General features: G+C 41.4%; 1 long non-coding RNA gene across 2 annotated transcripts in view; it reads left to right on the top strand.

Annotated features, from left to right (window-relative positions):
• Positions 1-1,730: 1,730 nt before the first annotated feature.
• The window catches only part of LOC145356309 (uncharacterized), a 441,051-nt gene continuing 424,710 nt past the window's right edge, over positions 1,731-18,071 (top strand). Inside the window, exon 1 of one of the 2 annotated variants that reach the window (XR_013889118.1) lies at positions 1,731-1,779. This is a non-coding gene — a long non-coding RNA (uncharacterized LOC145356309). Of the gene's footprint in view, positions 2,435-18,071 lie in introns of both variants that reach the window. The other variant, XR_013889119.1, reaches the window with a different exon arrangement.

Raw genomic sequence — 18,071 nt, 5'->3', positions numbered from 1 at the left:
ATGCTGGTTAGATGCATTGTCCATGCTAAATTCTCCCTCAGTGTACCCGAATAGGCACCGGAGTATGGCGACTAGGGGATTTTCACAGTAATTGCATTGCAGTGTTAATGTAAACCTACTTGCGACACTAATAAATAAACAAACTTTAAAAGCTATGGAGAAAGGGATGGAGCGATCATAGGTCAAGGATGGGTAGTAAGTGATTGCTCATCATGCGTGAATAGTTGTTTTCTTTTCCATCTTTAATAACAAAAGTATGTAAAAGTAGTCAACCCTTCTCAATGAGGCCGAGGTAACCATTCTCATCTCGGAAAGCATACCTGAGCTTCCATCTCGCAAGGGAGAAAATTTAAGATTGGAAAAGTGACGAGTTCTCCTGAGGCTAAGAAGTGCCTCAGCTGAACTAAACTGGCTTTTAGTTTGATAACATTCTGCCCTGTGATAAGCTCAAGGAGATTGAATTGGATTGAAATGAGACAGGAACTAGTGCCTACAGTACAGCATGTCATGCTTGCATAATTCTGTGCACCAGCCAACCTCATATATTCATTCATTATTATGGGCTGTAGCTGAAGGGAAGTGACCTACATAAGCATGATAAAATTATTTAGTCCAAAAGCACTTATTTGTGAGTGTAGTGGCTGTCTTATTTTTTAGCAGCAATATAAACTTATCCAATAGCTGATCACGGATTCATGAGGGTAAGTCTTGCCTCACAAATTTGATTGAATTCTTTGAGGTGGTAACTAAGTGTGTAGATGAAGGTAGAGCAGTTAATGTCGTATACTTGGATTTTAGTAAGGCGTTTGATAAGGTTCCCCATGGAAGGCTCATGAAGAAGATGAGGAGGTGTGGGATAGAAGGAAATCTGGTCGATTGGCTAAGTAACTGGCTATCTCATAGAAGACAGAGGGTGCTGGTGGAGGGAAAATTTTCAGACTAGAGGCCAGTTACCAGCAGTGTACCACAGGGATCTGTGCTGGGTCCTCTGCTGTTTGTGATTTTTATCAATGAGTTGAAGAGGGGGCTGAAGGGTGGGTTAGTAAATTTGCTGATGACACCAAGATTGGTGGAGTAGTGGAATCGGACACTTTAGGAACTTTCAAGCGGTTATTGGATAGGCACATGGAGCACACCAGAATGATAGCGGGATAGCTTCATCTTGAGTTTGGACATAGCTCGGCACAACATCGAGGGCCGAAGGGCCTGTGCTGTGTTGTACTGTTCTATGTTCTAAAGCAGCAAGCCATTCAGCCCTCCATCTCCTGCCCATGTTGATTGTTTCTACCTATGGGCGCGATCTAACTGACTGTTCATACCATGCTCCCACTACAGCGAGGTCAAGGAATTTGATGTCCATCCAAATCTCCATTCACTGCAGTGGGATAGGAACATCCTGCTGGTGTGGATGCCTGTAATGTTTGTTTCAGCACAGTATCACATCTGTACTTCAGGCTCTTGTTAGGTAGTCGATCAGTGATTTGGATTTAAGGCTGGTGAACCCTGTTGAGATGCAGATCATCCATGATGTAACTGAATGGTGGGGAAAGTTCGAGGAGCTGAATGTCCTATTCCTGGGCCCTTGAAGCAAGAGAGTTTCCCAGATATTTTTAAGGTTCAGTGCTACAATAGCTGTAGTTCCATACAACTGCTGCACAACTGAATTTGAGCTGCGGATGGGGATGCAGCCAAATAAACAAGTGTAACAATTTCAAAATTAGCTGCCTGATCTCATCTCAGCAGGAGCATGCTGTCACCTCTTTAACTGTTGCTTGGAAGGTAATATGAATTTGATTCAAACATTTACATTGAGGCAAAACAGCAGACTAGACAGCTTTGTTTTGTTTCGCAACCTTGTCTGGAGCAAAATGGTCATTTGCAGAAACGTGTGGAGTCGAGTGCATTTTCTGCATGTTAGATAATGGGCTGCTAATTCAGACCTGGATAGGTTACAGCTGCATTAAGCAGGTCTTGGTGGATCGGTTCTTCCAACAGAAGCAATGTGATGTCGACTGATTCTGACAGTAGCCTGGGGCTGCCTTGGGCATGCCAGCAATTGGTGCTGAAGGAGTTGCCTGAAATAAACAGTAAATTCTGCAGTGCGTGGCCTCCGTACTTATTTCCAGATAATCGCCTATACTTCTGGTGCTTATATTCATACCTTTTATCTTTTCTTAACAGCATATCCATGTTTATTCCATTGCCTTTTTGCTTGTTTCATGTAAATTTGTTTTTGCATTGCCTCTGATGAAAGAAACAATATACATCCCCTGCAAGTTACAGCCACGTAATTACAGTGAGTAGTGTAAGGTCGTGGATTCAGAAGTTTAATATCTCCCACTGGCAAATCATGGAGTCTTTTTGGCTACAACAGTAAAGGAGGGAAAACCACCCAGAACATCCATTGGCCTGACTGCGGTGCTTCACATTATTGGTGAGTGGTAGAAATAAAGATGCGAGAAAAATGCTTAAAATTGAAACGTGTATCAATGAAATGAAACACTATTTATTTATGGAGTTGTCTTAAAAATGGCCTTTGTTTTGAGGAATTGGGGCTTGTGGTAAGCAAATGTAAATATGCTAGAGATGTGGGCGGCACAGTAATACTGTGGTTAGCACTGCTGCCTCACTGTGCCAGGGACCCAGGTTCAATTCCAGCATCGGATGACTGGGTGGGGTTTGTATGTTCTCCCCGTGTCTGCTTGGTTTTCCTCCGGGTGCTCTGGCTTCCTCCCACAGTCCAAAGATGTGCAGGTTAGGTTGATGGGCCAGGCTAAATTGCCCCTTAAGGATAGCAGAAAGGAACAAGCGAATAATCAAACCAGCAAACAAAAACACGTGAAACAAAAAGGTTTGGATCTAAAGTTATTGAATTCAACATTGAGCCCAGATGTAGAGTGTCCAGTCAAAAGACGAGAAGCTGGTCCATGAGCTGGTGTTGAGCTTCATTCGAACACTAGCAGCTCAAGGACAGAAAGGTCAGAGCAGGAGCAAGGTGAAAAATTGAAATGACCTGTGCCACTAAGCTCAGGGTCATCCTTGTGAACTGAATGGGAACACTCCACAAAGTGGCCACCCGTCCTGCATTTGGTCTCCCCATTAGGGTGGATCGTGAGCAGCAAATTGCACTACTTTGAAAGAAGTGCAAGAATGTTGCTGTTTCACTTGGAAGAGTTAGAGGATAGGGGTGATGTCAGTGGGGACCATCACTCCCGGGCTGCTTTATCTGCTTTTTGCAGCCCGGGAGCCATGTGGCAGTGGCGCAATTTTCAATTTTTTGTTCTAACTGCACATGCGCAATTCAAAGCTCCAATTGTTTTGGGGGTGATAAGCTCCACCCACAGCGCAATTGGGACCTGCATTATTTTTTTCAGGCTAAGTACATATGGCGGTGCCTGAAAGGAGATTTCCAAATCGGATCTGAATTACGCCCAGATTTAGCACTTGGGGCCTGACTTTACCATTTTCATTCTAAGGGCCAATGGAACATAGGCAATCCTCCTAACCTGCACTCAACCTTTGGAATGTGGGAGAAACCAGAGCACCCACAGGAAACCCATGCAGAGATGGGGAGAATGTGCAAACTCCACACAGACAGTCATCCAAGGTCGGAATCGAACTTGGGTCCCTGGCACTGTGAGGCAGTGGTAGCTGCAATTCTGCTTTGGAAACTTTGCAATTCAAGATTTGCCTTACATCATGGAGGCACAACTGATTTCCTTTCTAATTCTGAATCAAGCAAAAATCACGCTGCAGTTCTGTAAATTCCTCCATGTGGAAAACTCTTCATTGGCTTAGCCACTCCCAAGCATATCAGTTTCCAGAAGAAGATTGAAATTGCCTCACACGTTTGCCTATAAACATTGTTAATGAACCCTGACCCAAAGGGTTAGGAGGGTCATTATCGTACGCCCAATTCCGACATATCAAACCAGCCTAAACAGTGATCTCCACAATGATTGGAGAAACATTGATACTGTATTTCCTCAATAATTGCTGACTAAGCATGAGTTTCCCTAATCAAAGCCCTGATCTTTTGTGAGGCATGCAAGTGATAGAAAATAACCAAGGTGTTTTATTAAAATAATTCCACATTTCTACTGCAATAATCCGTTTCACCTCCAATCAGAATTGAAATATAAGGCTTGGTTTGAAATGATTTTGTTTGAATCTACTATGCTTCCTTCATACTGAATGTCTGCAGTAAAACTGCTATAACGTAACCATAGTAAGTCACAAGGTTACATTGTGCTACTGATCTACTGCATTAGAAAGACGAATTCTGTTACCCAGTCAACTGGCTGTCATAACAACTTAGTTAAAAATAACTAATATCTACTCTACTTGTAGGAAGAGTTTCGCAAATAAATTTAGATCACGTCTCCAGTTCTGTGAAAATCTATAGGTTGATATATAAAGAATATTGTTACAAATACATGTGCATCCATGCATTTTCAGTAGAACTGTCACTAGGATGGCACAGTGGTTAGTACTGCTGTCTCACAGCGCCAGGGGCCTTCGTTCGATTCCCGGCTTGGGTTACTGTCTGTGCGGAGGCTTCACGTTCTCCCCATGCCTGCGTGTGTTTCCTCCGGATGCTCCGGTTTCCTCCCACAGTCTGAAAGATGTGCTGGTGAGGTGAATTGACCATGCTAGATTCTCCCTCAGAGTACTCGAACAGGCACCAGAGTGTAGCAACTAGGGGATTTTCACAATAACTTCATTGCAGTGTTAATGTAAGCTTACTTGTGACACTAATAAATAAACTTTAAACTTAAATAAACTTGAGGCTAAATCTATCCTAAAGAGCCTGTTCTGTTTCCATTGCACAAAACATGAGCTTGTCATCAGTCAATCGTATGCATAATTTTGAAATGTGGTGGAAACTGATATTTTTGAGTGGTGTCACTAAGATTACAATTTTATTTTTCACTATTCAGCTGAGCCATTATAGATTGTCCGTCCCTAATTGCCCTTTGCTATGTGTGTTGGGCTTAGGCCCTTTAAGGGAACGGGTGAGGTGACCCTGGGTGTAAGGTGATTTGCGTGGGGTCTCCTGAAGAGGGCAATTGTTGTTTGGATTGTGGAGCGAGTAAGGCTGCAATAAATATCTATATTCCCTGACACTCTGGGGTGAGTTCTTGAAGAGAATCCTCAGTAGTAAAGAATTTTAGCACCTTTGAACTGAGTACATTTCAGACGGTATTTTTAAAGAGTCAACCATATTGCTGGAGTCACGTGTAGTCCAGACTGGGCAGGTTTCCCTTCCTGAATTAGTGAATCAGATGCGTCTTTTATCACAATTGACAATGGTTTTGTGATCATCATTAGACTTTTAATTCCAGATGTTTATTAAATTCAAATTTCACTGTCTGCCGTGGTAGGATTTGAACCAGAGTCCTCAGAGTCAAACTCAAGTCCCCAGTCACTCTTTCTCTCTGGATTCTAGTCCGGCAACAATGCCAGTACACTAGTGCCTCCCCTTAATGCAAAGAATCCTGCAGTTTGTGTATGTTCAAACATGCACCAATATAAGCACCGGAATATTTAAGAGGCCAAACTTATTTGATGGAATATCTTGCTTAGAAGCTTGTGATTTGCTGAGGCACCATCATGATCATTTCTGAAAATTGTGGGAATTTGGAACTGAGGCGCTCTTGACAGTGAAATGCTATTAATATATTTGTATTGTCTAATTTGAAAGGATTAGGAATCTTCCTGATAGATCTGTTGATGGGAATACAATAGCCTGTGAAACTGTGTAAGTGCTGTGGCTGTGTGCATAGTCAAATCTTAATTCTAAGCCATCTAATTCAAATTATCTAATAACTTAGAAGAACTCTTACTTTTGTATTATTTCCATTACTTAATTCAAATCGTTGAATCATTCAATTTCAATGCGAACAATAAGTCTCAATTATCACTAGACTTTTTCTAAGAGAGCATGAGAGGCTAAGCATTGAGGTTTGTTGCAAAAGGCATTTGACAAGCTCCAATAGAGGTGACACCCTCTTATCTTGCAGACGTAGTTATTGACCTATCTAAACCTCTGCCTCCACTGCATCAATCCCCAAAAATCGTCAGCTGCATTCATCGATGACCTTTCTTCCATTATAAAGACAGAAGTGGAGATGTTTTCTGATGACTGTACAACATTCAGTGCCATTCGTGACTTCTCAGATACTGAAGCAGACTTTTAAATGGATCACAGGTTCCCATAGGAATCAATGCTAAAACCAGGATTAGGTCCATTTGGACATTTCTCACCCAGAAAAAAACAATGTACAAATTGAAATACTGTATCGTGCACATGTAATACTGTGCAATCCTACCTGAAATAACTTGGAAATTAAAATGAATCACTATAATAGGCTGTTCCACTGTGGCCTTGATACTGATGTGGTTCTCATTGTATCTCTTCTAAGATCGCCACAGGCTGCCTAGAATGAGCCTGATGTGAAGAAGTACAACAGCACTTGTGATTTGCAGTGCAACAGGAATTGGGTGACCCCCTAACGCAGTTTGGATGCAATCTCCCCTGTCAGCATGTTGTAGAGTGATGTTAACATAGTTCTTGAAAGCCAGGGTCTTCTGCTGCATTGGCTGAAATTTTACCTTCCTGCCCACTGCGGGAATTGGCGTGGGAGAGGGGCTGACAATGGAAAGGTCCATTGACTTCGGGCGGGATTTATGGTTTCGGGACGAACGAGGCTGTAAAATCATTGCGTCTTGGGCAATTGCAGGTGGTTGAATCTCTACCTGTATACTCGGGGGGCTGCATGTGACACTATACGGTCTGTAAGTTCTTCCTGACTCTTGGAATCTGATGCTGCTCTGACTCATTCTTGAACTTCCCTCTGTGAATTCCTTCCTTTCACTTTCCTCTTCCTTATCCTTTTCTGCTCCTCTGGAGGTTATGTGTCCAACAGAGACCACAAAGCTCGTTTGTCTCAGAGACTCTATTGCCCTGGGAAAGAGCAGGAAAATCATCAAGCACCTAGAAGAGCCCTCCACATCAGAAGAAAGGCCTCCAACTCAAATAATCTCAAAGTGGACATCTGCTCACTCGGATAAGCTCCCCTGCAATTATTAACGGGTTATCTGCAAAACTGTGATTCTTGTCTCTGTATAAGCTTTAAAACCACCCAAACAAACCTAGCCATTGAAAAACCAATTCCCTACATTGCAACCTGAAAACGTTATTTTTTTATTTTTGTTGCTCCATCCTTAAAGTTACAAAACCAATTATTAGAATGGACTGGGCAAACACAAATCCATTCCTTGCTTGTTCCAAAAACCAAATTCAAAATCCAACTGAATCCAATTCATGGTCCCCACAAGAGAGACAAACCAGATCCAAGCTGACAAGATAAAGCATTGTATCTTGGGCTTGATCTGACACTTGGGCTGGAATTTTACCGGCACACCCGCCCAAGGCTTGTCAGATTGCGCCTGAGGCCAACAGAGAATGCCGTTCTGTGAGTCTCGCCCGCGCGATTTCAGGGCAGGCGTGCCGGTAAAATCAAGGCCTTGATCTTAGCCAAAAGACTAAGAAGCAAATATGCCTTTTGAGTGTGTTATTGTTCTCAGTTCAGTCCTTAACAATCACAATCACATTCAAAATTGACATTTAAGTAACACAGGTGGGTTCCTGACTTTTAGCTCTGCCCACATAATGTATTACTGCAAAGCAGTGTGCTGACATCAGAAACACTGCCAATGTCACCACGTCCAATATAATGTTCAGCATTGTGGGAAATGCTCCAGGTCTGGGAGCTTATTATTCTGGCCTTTACTTGTTGCAAAAAGTTTTCCACGTCAGTCATATTTTTACTTTATTCTATTATAGGATGTGGCATTTGATACCCAACCCTAATTGCCCTTGAGCTGAACATTGCAGAGAACAGTTAATTGTCAATCACATTACAGAGAGTTTGGAATCACATGGAGCCCAGCCCAGATAATTATGGCAGATTTCCTTCCCTAAAGGCGTGGAGTCAATTAGGGACAACGCATGTGACAGAAGCATAAAGAGAGATACGGCAAGGCTTAATGAGTATGCATACCATAGAACAGGATAATACCACCTTGGAGGTAACAAACTGTGAGGATTATACCAATCAGCTGTAACAAGACATAGATAGTCTAGCAGAATAGTGTTAGATAGTATTTAATATACAGAATTGTGAAGTGATGCATTATGGCAGATGAGATAGGGTGGCACAATAAATACGTAATGGCACAGTTCTAAATAGTGTGCAGGCAAATGCATAGCTGAGGGCTGGTGTACATATGTCTTTAATGATGGCAAGACATATTGAGAGAGTAATTTGCAAAGCATATCAGATCGTAGGCTTTATAAATGGACGTACAATTTTAAGTATGAAAGCAAGGAAATTATGCTGAACATTTAGCAACCTTGAGTTAGGCAACAATTAAAATATTGCATCCAGTTCTGGTCACAGTGCTTTAGGAAGGAAATTCCAGAACTTAGGGTGTTGGCAGATAAAGATACAAAAGGCACTTCTGACTTTATGATGGAGGTATGGTTATTGATAAAGCAACTGAATGAAGATGGCTGAACCTAATATGCTACCCTGAGGAAGCACTGCAGCAATGTTCTGGGGCTGAGATGGTTGGCCTCCAACAATCATCTTCCTTTATGTTAAGAAGAACACCAACCATTGGAAAATTTTCCCTGACTCCCATTTTCTTCAGTTTAACTATGGCTCCTTGATGCCACATTTGGTCAAATGTTAGCGTTGTCAAAAGCAATCACTCTTGCTCACCTCTGGAATTCAGCTGTTTTGGCCATGTTTGCACCAAGGCTTTATTTAGGTCAGAATGGCCCTGGAAGAGACTAAACTGAGAGCAATGAACAGGTCATTCGCTGTTAGTCTTGGCAACAGCATCTCCCCTCGTTCCATTACTTCCACTAGTTTACTGATGATGGTGGGCCAGTAATAGTCAGGTTGGATTTGTCCTGCTCTTTGTGGACAGGATATATCAGGGCAATTTTCCACATTATCAGCAGATGCCAGTGTTGTAACTACACTTGAAGCAGCTTGGCTATAGGTGCAGCAAAATCTGGAGTAAAAGTCTTATCACTACAGCTGTCAGAGCCCATAGCCTTTGCTGTATCCACTGATGTTAGTTATTTATTGAAATTGCATGGATACTTGGTCAAAGAAAAGCATCCATGATGCTGGGGACCTTGGCCCCAGGCTGAGATAGACTGTCCTGTACGTACTCCTAGTTGAAAACAGTTGTAAATGCTTCAACCTTATCTTCTGCACCAATGATCTGGGCCCCTCCATCATTCAGGATGTTTGTGAAGCCTCCTCCTCTTCCATTTAGTTATTCAATGGCCACCATTCATGATTAAAAGTAACAGTTCTGAAAGCAAAACTTTGATATGATCCATTGGTTGTGGGATCTCTTAGCTTTGCCTACACCACACTGCTTCCATCCCTTCAGCATGTGTGTAATATTCATAGATTTGGACAAAAATTTTAACCTTGATAGAAATTTGAATCTAACTATTGGGAGGATTTCAAGGTAATTGTTTTAAAACATATCCAGTGTGTTGTGTATGACGATCTGGGGTGCCAACAGAATATGGTTGCACAATGCAATCGCAAAGGAACAGCCGATTCACAGATTCTAAATCAAGATGTAAGTACACTTCTTTCACATTTCTTAATCCAACACATGTCCTCTTTGGAAGAGGCCCATACACAGCAGGCTGCAGAGTATGCAGATTTCAGGAATCATTGCACTTGCTCCATTATGAATCTTGCCATGACTTTGCCCCATTTAATTTCAGCAACCCTTTCCAATTAAACACTAGCCTTCCAATTCTAGCCTTTTGTGTACCTGCCATCCCTAAGCCCCACGCCCCCCTCAAGACTGGAACATTTAACTTCATTGGTCCTACCCTCTAGGATTCACTCTCCAAACTCCATTGTCTTGAATGGAGATCTTTAACAGCCAAACCTCTAATTTAAACATTCAAAGGACATCATTTCTGTTTGTGTCTGCAAATAGGTCACACAAATTTTGTAACAGAACGAATGTGTGAGCAAATGGCCCACTACTGCACTTATTTGGTAGACATTGCATCTGTTTCTCAAGCGTAAAGCCACAGTGAAGTGCTCAGCAAGTTAATTCATTATAAAGTTGGCAGCATACCTACGGACATTCAATTCCTCCGCCACCAATGCTCATTGGGAGCAGTGTGTACTATCTATAAGATGCACTGCAGCAATTCACCCAGGACCCTTAGATAGAACCTTCCAAACCCACGACCACTTCCATCTAGAAGGACAAGGGCAGCAAATACATGGGAACACCACCACCTGCAAGTTCCCCTCCAAGCCACTCACCACCTGACTTGGAAATATATCATCATTCCTTCATAGTCACTGGGTCAAAATCCTGGAATTCCCTCCCTAATGGTACTGTGGGTCAACTCAAGAACATAGACTATAGTGATTCAAGAAGGCAGCTCACCACCACCTTCTCAACTAGGGCAATTAAGGATGGCCAGCAATGGCCAAATTCCACAAATGAATAAAAAAGTCATATTATTTAAAAAAACGTTCCTTGGTATAATGTTAATAAATTATAAGGTATCAAGAGTAGAGTGTATAATAAACTCTGTCCTGTAATTCAAAATAAAATTATATATTATATTCAGTATCCTGCTTAAAAATGTGCTTAAACCTCCTAACCTTTCTTACTTATGTCAGAAAATAATGACTTGCTTCATGTCACAATTGCTAGCATCGGAAGATTTTGCATGTGAATTTATTTTAAAATATGTTGTCAGTGTGGAGAAAGCAGATAAAAATTAATAATATTTTGAAGCTTCTGACAGTAGAAAGGAAATCCAGAAAAAATGTGCTTGAAAGTTCATGTTTCCTTTGCCTCTTTATTAACTTGGTAGAAAATATTAAATTTTAATATCTAGCAACCTGAATACATTAGTGTTTCATTAAACTTGCTGTTGCTCCTGAGTGGTATTTTGTTTATAATGACATGAAAAATTATCACTTAATTGAGGCATGTTCGTATACTTAAATCCATCATCATTCTCTCATTAAGAAGCACTGTAAAAAAATAAGTATTTTCATGTGAGTTAAGTAAGGTGATGTATTTCCTATGCACTTTACTGATCAAAACGGGTTAATTTGTTGTTCCTTCTCTCTCCACTACTTTTTCTGTGTGTGTTTGTTTTACAGTTGGGTGAAATATTAAAATAATGTGCATGTCCTAATGCTCATTTGAGGATCTGCTGCAGATACAATGAGGTGAATGGTCCCAGTTCTCTGCTGTAACAATTCTGGGATTCTATTTTGGTGCATAGGAGATTTTAGCGGAATTAAATTAAGCATCAGAGAAGAAAGACCGTGGTTATATGTAGGTAGTAGTAAGAACATTCCAAAATTATTTCTATGTATATAAAAAGTATATAAGCTACAGTATAGTAGCCCTTACAGAGAATTCAGGAAGTGCTTTGAAAAGAATTGTTCAGATCGGTTCTCGCCAGTGAGGAATGGGTACATTTTGAATCAAGCCTTTTGGAGTCAGGAAATACATGTACTGATGAATAAAATCAATTCTATGAGAAACTGTGAACAAGGTAAGATACGCCTTGAAGTCCTCAAGAAATGCAAAGAGGCAATTGGAAGATTCAGCATTTTCAAAAACTCCATAATATGGGACTTTATCTAAGACTATCAAATTTCCATTGTGTTGAGTTCAAAAAAATGGAGTACTATTAGCCTTGCAGCAATGGGAAATTATCTTGTTCTTTCTTCCTTAGTTATCTCCTCAGAGAATTCCAATAGCTTTTTCTTCTGAAGGCACAAATTTCTAATTTTGAATCCACAGTGTCTGTTCCTCAAGAAAACAGGGAACTATAGACCAGTGGGCCTAACGTCTGGTACTGGGGATGTTACTAGACTCTATTATCAAGGATTTCATAACTTGGCATTTGGAAGGCAATGGTATAATCAGACAAAGTCAGCATGGATCTACAAAAGGCAAATCATGCTTGACAAATCTATTGGAATTGTTTGAGGATGTAACAGCAAAGATGATCAAAGAGAACCAATAGATGTGGTTTAATTTGGACTTTCAAAAGGCTTTCGACAAAGTCTCACATAATAGACTACTATGTAAGTTAAAGCACATGGAATGTCTTGAGATGGCTAGAAAGCTGGTTAACAGACAGAAAGCAAGGAGTTGGCATAAATGGGTCTTTTTCTGGTTGGCAGTCAGTGACAGGGATCTGTGCTAGGATTCCAACAGTTCATATTATATATTCATGATTTGGAAGAGGGAGCTGAATGTATTATCTCCAAATTTGCAGATTATACAAAATTGGGTGGGGGGATGAGCTGTGAGGAGGATGTAGAGATGCTTTAGTGTGATTTGGACAGGCTGAGTGTGTGGGAATCTGCATGGCAGATATAGTATAATGTGGATAAATGTGAGGTTATCCCTCTTCGGTAGCAATAATAGTAAGACCAATTATACTTGAATGGGTGTAAATTGGGAGAGGTGGATATTTAAAGAGATCTTGGAGTCCACATGCATCAGTCACTGGAATTAAGCATGCAGGTACAGCAGGCAGTAAAGAAGGCTGGTCTTCATAGTGAGAGGATTTGAGTATAGGGATAGGGATGTTTTGCTGCAATTGAATAGATAGTTGGTGAGGCCACACCTGGAGTATTGTGTGCAGTTTGGTGCCCTTATCTAAGGAAGGATGCCCTTGCCATAGAGGGAGTACAGCAAAGATTTACCAGGCTGGTAAATGACAGGTCTGCCATATGAAGAGAGACTAGGTCGATTAGGATTATATCCCCTGGAGTTTAGAAGAGTGAAAGGGGATCTCATAGAAACACATAAAATTCTAACAGAGTTAAACATTGTATAGTTAGAAAGAATGTTCCCAAAGGTGGGAGAGTCCTGAACTACAGGTCACAGTTTGAGGGTAAGGGTAAGCCTTTGAGAACTGAGGTAGGGAGAAATTTCTTCACTCACAGGTTGGTGAATGTGTGGAATTCACTACCACAGAATGTAGTTGAGGCCAAAACGTTGTCTGATTTCAAGAAGAAATTAAATATAGCTCTTGGGGCTAAAGGGATCAAAGGATATGGGTGGAAAGGGGGATCAGGATATCGAATTTGTTAATCAGCCATGATCAAAATAATGGCGGAGCAGGCTTGAAGAGCTGAATGGCCTACTCTATTCTAGCTATGCTCAGATGAACACATTAGTAAAATACTTCCCCACTGAAAATTTGGAAATGTTACATTTGGTTCCTTCATCCAGGTCATTTATATATATTGTGGACAGCTAGGGTGCAAGCACTGATATCTGTGGTACCCCACTTGTCATTGCCTGCCACTCAGGAAAAAAAACATTTATTCCCATTCATCTCCAGCCTTTCAACTAATTCCGGATCCATGGCAATACATTACCCCCTATCACATGAGCTTTAATTTTCCCACTAACGTTCTCAAAGTCGAAATACACTACATGCAATGGTTCACCCCTGACATACATACTCAAAAATCTCCAGGAGATTTGTTAAACATGAGTTGCCTGTCATAAACCCATGCTGACTTTGTCCAATCCTGCTAATGCTTACCAAATGTTCTGTTATCACATGTTTTATAATCGACCTCAGCATCTTCCCCACTACTGATATCAGGCTAACTACTCTGTTATTCTCCCTTTGTTTTCTCCCTCCCTTTTTAAATAGTGGAGTTACATTTGCCACCCTCCAATCTGTAGGAACTGCTCCAGAGTCTGTAAAATTTTGGAAATTTTATATGTCTCCTCTTTGGATTTAATATTAGCCCTAATTTTTTTTTGTAAGCCATGGTTAAGCCACCTTTCCTCTTTTATTTTTGTGCAAGACAGGAATGAATAATTATTAAATTCAGACACACGGTTTTCAAATATGAACAATCAACCCCTTTAGGGTAGATCCCCAATCTACTCTTGCCAATTCGTGCCTCATACCCTTGTAGTTCTCTTTATTTAGATTCAGGACCCCAGTTTCAGATTTGATTACTTCACTCTCCATCTTAATGAAGAATCCTATCATATTATGGTCAATCTGTGACACTGAGAGAAGACAACTGAAAAGCAACTTGGAGAATAGCTCCAGCTATGTCTTGGTCATATGTAACCTTTGTAAATAGTTAGTATGCAAGTAAATGTGTTTTCAACAAAAAAACCATTGTTACTAGCAAGATCTCTTCTAAAGTAAGAAGCTAATGAATTCCGAGGTAAAAATGCAATAACAGACTACCCTAAGTACTTTAGTACTTCTTGAACATTCTGATCTGATATCAAATAGGCCCCTACATCCCCTCATTCCTGCTCGTACTGATATTGAAACCTATACGTTGTCTCTTGTAAAGAATTAATGCACAGTTTCTTCTTCAAACACAGCCTTTCCCTATGCTCAAGACTGCAGAACCATTGACTCTGTCTTTGTTTCTCCTGGTTCCTAAAACCTAATTTTGGCCTTTAGCTAACCACAACTTAATTTCCTCATCTCTCTAATTTCTTCCAACCTTTGGGACATCTTGGATGATACGTTTTTGTCTATGGTTTATGTTTTTCAGTACTTATTTGAATAAACATTGGCTGGTGCAGTTTAGATCATTAAGCTAAATCTTCAGAATACAAGGGTGTGCACTGGTAAAGGTAACAAGCATTTGCAATGCTGATTATTAACTTGGCATTCATTTGTTGCAAAGATGTTCCCCCAATATTCCTTTGTTCACATTCTGGAGCCTGATAGTGCCCTCCAAAATGAAGTTGTGTTGGGCTGGGTCAGGTGGGTAGTAGAGTTACTGGGCAGTCCGGTCAGGTGGGGGGTGGGTAGTTGTCTGTTTGAGAAGTAGTCAGGGGTGATTGGGTCAGGTTGGGGAATAGTTAGGTTGGGTGGGTAGTCAGGACAAGAGGGTGTCGGGCCAGAGGTAGTTCAGTTGGAGGAGGGTGAGAGAGAGAGCAAGTCTGGTCGGGGTGAGGTGTGACTGGCAGAAATGGTTGTGGTGCCCAGTTCAGTTACACTGGTTGAGTTACTGACTTAGACTAAGTATTAACCAGAGTAACATTCCCAGGGTAAGTATCCAGATCAGTCCCGTGACCTGGCCCAAGGCTGCGACCTGAGCTCAGACTTTCACAGAGGGTCTTAAGCCGCGAAAAATCAGCCCACTTGAAGTTTAAACTTCTCGGGCAATTACAGCACATGTGTGTGCACCAGCTCTTCCACAGGTTCCTGACAGTGTAACTGAGCAGTTTAAAGTCCAGATTTTGCTGTTCTGGACATCCAAAGATTTGGGCCATTGTTGTAGCCTCATTCTTGTCAGCTTGTTACAGTGAGAGATAATGGTGATGGAATCTACATTTACTCCATATAACCGTAAGCAATTTGTCCAGCAGCTTAATGCGGATAAATCAGAATAATTTGTTTTATTTCCTAGAAAAGGTATAGACTTTTAAAGTTGTGCACTGTAATAAATACAGGGAAACTTGATGCTTCAGAAAAAAGAAGGTTTCATTGCTAAAGCAACAATTAACAACATATACAAATTGGGTCTGACAAAATAACTATGCAACTGTACACTACTACTCCCTGGCTCCAAATGTCAATCCTTCCCGAGTCAGGATACATGCCTTCACGCTTGATTGGCTCAGCTTCTTGCCTTGACTTTCCGTGGGTTGCAGCCAGACCACATGGCCCTCAGGGTTATCACTGTGACTGCCACTTGTACGATAAAAATGCCGTTTCTCCAACCGTACAGGAATGTCATTTTATTTTAACTTGAAGTGCTTTCTACATAAATACAGAAGAATGTGAGAGGAAATAGTATTTGGGAGAGATTACAAGTCCTGATCAACGTCTCTGGAAAGTTTTGTATCATCAAAATAATCATTGAAATCACTTCAGGATCAAATGTTCAGTAAAACAATGATGCAGACTTGATGAAGTAGATTTGGTTTATTTGTGTTACCTTTTTCCTATCAGTAATGTTGCTGCATTATGGTTTTCTTTGAGTCTTCGCAGAATTAACAGTAGACAGTCAGCATTAATCAGTGATATAACCATTGGATGGGATTTTCTAGCCTTTCCTGCCTGTGGGATTTTTCCAATCCCACCACAGACGAGCCTCTGCAGTGGGTTGCCTGGCAACAGGGCAGGGGAGCCATGCAAAACATCATAGAAATCCTACAAGGCAGAAAGAGGCCATTCAGCCCGCACTGACAAAATCCACCCAGGTCCTATCCCTGGAACTCAAGGGGCAATTTAGCATGGTCAACCTAACCTGCACATCTTTGGAGTGGGGGAGGAATTCAGAGGAAACCCACACAGACACAGGGAGAATGTGCAAAGTCCACACAGACAATCACCCAAGGCTGGAATTGAACCCGGGACCCTGATGCTTTGAGGCAGCAGTGCTAACCACTATGCCATCCCAAATCACAGACATCAGCAGGATTGGAAGATCTCATTGATGGCCAACAATGAGCCATCTTCACCACCTGAAAGCACGTCCCAAGGGGGCTGGGACATCCCACCCAATTTGTGTTTCATAAGAAAATGTGTTGATAAAATTGAGTCCTAAATTCATAAACCAGTAGCTCAATCTTATCTAAAGTGGGACTTATTATTTTATGTAGTCATCCTCTAATCATTGAGGCATCTACAGAACTTTTATAGAGCAGTGTTCTCTGTCACCTGGCAACGTATAAAGAAAAGGAACTTATATTAGATTAACTATACCAGAAATTTATATTAATTTCGCTATCAGATAGGTGTTTGTTTACATTTTCAGTACTCATTAATTTTTAAAATGAGCTTTCTATATAAACTCCACAAATTTAATTTTTAAAATTTATTTTCATTTAATACAGTCATTTTTAATCACCATGATTTTATTCAATTTAATAAAAATCCAGTTAAGACATTAATTTACTGAAATGAACTCACAGCCTAAAAGAGCTTTATTTCTGAATTTTTAAAACCTGAATAATTGCATTGCATGTAGAACATTATTAATATTGAGACCAATTAAACATGTTAGACTTTAAACCAATTGATTAAATAAGGAATAATGATTGTCTGCAAGGAATGACAACACTATGAACTGAAAGAGATTGGATCACAGCATTAAAATCACTCTCCTGTGTATATTTTTCAGATATCAGTGCGATGATTTTCCGGCTTGCCATGCCTGGCGCACACAGCTCACTTTGATCCCGGAAAATAATGCGCAGACCTAAGAACCAGTTCTGCCCCCGGCGCCAAATAGTTTGCAATCCTCCCAGTCCCTTTCTACTGGTGAAAACCGGATCGCGTCCAGAAGGGGCATGAGGTCAATTAGCAGATTTAAAGTAGCATACAAATATGGATTGCCCGTTCTGATGTTGGACTCTTCCAGCTCCAGATTTTCTGACCTTTGGGAGTGATGCCAGCCTAGTGTAAATCACCACTGGGGTGGCACGGTGGCACAGTGGTTAGCACTGCTGCCTCACAGCACCAGGGACCCAGGTTCCAGTCTGTCTTTGAGTCACTGTCTGTGAAGAGTCTGCAGGTTCTCCCTGTGTCTGCGTGTGGGTTTCCTCCAGGTGCTCCGGTTTCCTCCCACATGAGAGGTAGGTAGATTGGCAGGGTAAATACATTGGGTTAAGGGGATAGGACCCAGTTAAAATGTTCTGTTGGAGAGTCAGTGCAGACTTGACAGGCTGAATGACTTCCTTCTGCACTAAGATCATTACCGGTCTCCAAATGCCGAGGCCAGGTGTGATGGTCACACTGGAGGGCTCGCAGGCCATTGTAACCCCTGGATGATTGAGAATAATACCTGGGCAGTGGCCACCTGGCAGTGCCCGCTTGGCATACTGGCAGTGCAATTGGGCAGTGCCAGGGGTAGTGCCAAACAGTAAGGGCTTGAGTAAGGGCCATGGTGGGGGGGCTATGATGGGGTGGCTGTGACGAGCGGGTTTGTGAAGGAGGGGGTTACGAAGGAGGGGGGCATGAA

The sequence above is a fragment of the Carcharhinus amblyrhynchos genome, chromosome 21, assembly GCF_965287045.1.
Source record: "Carcharhinus amblyrhynchos chromosome 21, sCarAmb.v2.hapA, whole genome shotgun sequence".
NCBI classification, from domain to species: Eukaryota; Metazoa; Chordata; class Chondrichthyes; order Carcharhiniformes; family Carcharhinidae; genus Carcharhinus; species Carcharhinus amblyrhynchos.
The sequence above is the reverse complement of the archived record's forward strand: the minus strand, read 5'-3'. Positions and strand labels throughout refer to the sequence as shown.